Source organism: Solanum stenotomum, chromosome 1 (assembly GCF_019186545.1).
Source record: "Solanum stenotomum isolate F172 chromosome 1, ASM1918654v1, whole genome shotgun sequence".
In the NCBI taxonomy this organism is placed as follows: Eukaryota; Viridiplantae; Streptophyta; class Magnoliopsida; order Solanales; family Solanaceae; genus Solanum; species Solanum stenotomum.
This window is the reverse complement of record NC_064282.1, coordinates 69,014,118-69,016,525: the sequence shown is the minus strand read 5'-3', so window position 1 is coordinate 69,016,525 and position 2,408 is coordinate 69,014,118. Positions and strand designations below refer to the sequence as shown.

At 37.0% G+C, this 2,408-nt stretch overlaps 1 pseudogene; it reads right to left on the bottom strand.

Annotated features, from left to right (window-relative positions):
• Positions 1-221: 221 nt before the first annotated feature.
• LOC125869043 (uncharacterized) lies at positions 222-1,883 on the bottom strand (annotated as a pseudogene).
• Between the last annotated feature and the right edge of the window lie 525 nt (positions 1,884-2,408).

Here is a 2,408-nt window from a genome sequence, read left to right as displayed (position 1 = left end):
GTTCGTCGAATCAATTCTGTAAGTTTTCTATCTATATTTCAACCATACAAAAATTCTAATTTCTTGACTGATGTTTCCTTCTTGCTTCATTTCTGTTCTTTGTATTATTTTGTACTTCACTCAGATTTCTGGGTTTACTATGAACCTTTGATTTTAATTGTAAGATTTCTTGATCGTTGAAAATGGGAGAGGTGGGGGATGGGGGTTTCCGATTTCAAGAATTTAGGATGAAAATCTCAAGTTTTTTGTTGTTGTCATAGTCTGTGTTTGTAGTTTCTTGTTACTCTGCTTCTATTCTTAGATGAATATGTGTGTATAGATATTTATACACAATTCTACGAGCTTATATACATGATATGTTTTATACTACACTCAGATATTTATAGCTTATATAACATATCACGTCATCCCCACCATCTCAAAATTGCTCGTCATTTAGAACCAGTTGGCCATGTAGCCACATATTTGTTAGTTGTGCTCCGTGTGGAGATGCAACAATGTCAGTGTTGGCCAGCACTTTCACCTGATAAAGGACATTGACATTATTTCAGTGATTCCCTGGATACTACTGAAGTTGCATGTAGTGTAATCTGAATCTTGCTGATGGAAATTTGTTGGTAAGATTTCGTTGTATTTATTCTCTGTAAAGTACTGCTCCATTGAAATTTCTGGGGTTTACTGAATACTGATTGAAAGAAGGGAAAAATATGTACCTGGTCGCAGAAAGATAAATCTTCTGACTGAACTATGTGCAGAATGCAGCCTTCAACTCGGGCACATTCCTTTGCAAATATATCAGTCACAGCAGAATGAGCGAGAACCTCTTCTCATTAATAGTGTATCTTATAATTGGAAATCCTCTTTCATTCATCTCTCTACCATTGACTGCAGGATTAAGGTCACAGTAGCTCCTTGCTTTGCAACGCAGAAGGTCGGACCTTCAGCTTGTTCTCCCGTGTAATTTGGCCTAGATCATGCCTCATGACAATGGCTTTCTCAAAACAGTAAGGTACATCTCCTCTATCAAATCCTTCTACCTTGACTTCACCAAAACTAGCTTGCATAAGTTGTTGAAGCCATGATCCCATTCTTAATCTCAGTTCTCCGCAGTGGAATATCACCCATCTTGTGGGCTTCAAGCACTCATTTTTCATTGACCATCTTACAAGAGGAGTCATTGCACATATTCCATGCCACAGATTTTCATGGTTGTAGTATGTGTCCGAAACAAATGTTAGGCCTTCCAATAAAATAGCAGAGTCTGGAAGACTTCCTCGCCATGCCAAAGCATATGAATTCTTTGTACCATCCCTAGTATCCCTTCCTTTAAAGCAAAGAAGGCGTCCTTTGGATGCTTTGGAAGGGAAATACAAGTGTTCTGTCTCATTTTCCTCGAGTGTGTCATTCAAAAAGCTCATAAACCATGTGTGGCCAGTTGTGGCTGTTTCTCTAAATCTAAGGTCTACAAGGGGGAGGAAAGTAACAGAGGTTTTGAGTTCTTCAGTCATGGTCTCGATGACACCGGAGTAATTTTCTTGAGAAAGAAAACCTCATCTTTGGGATCTTGCTGATAAAGAGAACTCAAAAGGGGATGAATACTGGATTTGAAGAAGGATGATAACCAGGACAAGGAGGAAACAAAGATGCTGATGAATTTTGTGGAGAAGCATTTTCTCTTGCTTTGTGTGCATAACTTGAGATGATCTTCCATTACCATCAGTTATGCTATAGCTAAATCTTCTTAACTATTTCTGTGGCAAATCTAGTCTCGAGATTGGAAGTTAATGTATTATTCTATTGAAATAACTAGTTGACGTAAAGCTAGTGTTAGCATTTCTTACTCAAGTGATAAGCACATGATGCAAGATTTGGAAAACCAATCCCCATATGATGTATGCTTTCGAATATTTTATTTATACGAAGGGTCTGAGGTCAGAGATGGAGCCATGTTTTGCGTTAGTTTTATTGTTTTTTAAGTACTTGATTTATAGTTTCGTCAAACTTGCATTAAAATGTTCACAAGTCACAACTAATAATAGTATTTTATACTTGGGGATCCACCTTCCATTGCCCTTATAAGGAATCTATGCAGTATTCTGTAAGTTTCAGTGAGGAAATCCATTCGCGCAGTTGGATTCTTCTCTCAAGAGATAAACGGATATAAATGTTGCTTAATAATTACACCTCAGTCAGAAACAAGTTGGAGTCGGCCACATAATTCTCGTTGACAACAAGGAAGCTGTTCTTGAGAGTATTGTGTAATCTTGACAAAGAAAGTTATTTTTGTTAAGTTTTGATTAAATTTGGCTATTACATGGACTGGCAATTTTGATTAACCTTCAATGAAAATTTAGGGATCTTAACTGGTTTTCATTACATCACCTTTAAATTTAATGTTTCAACCACAA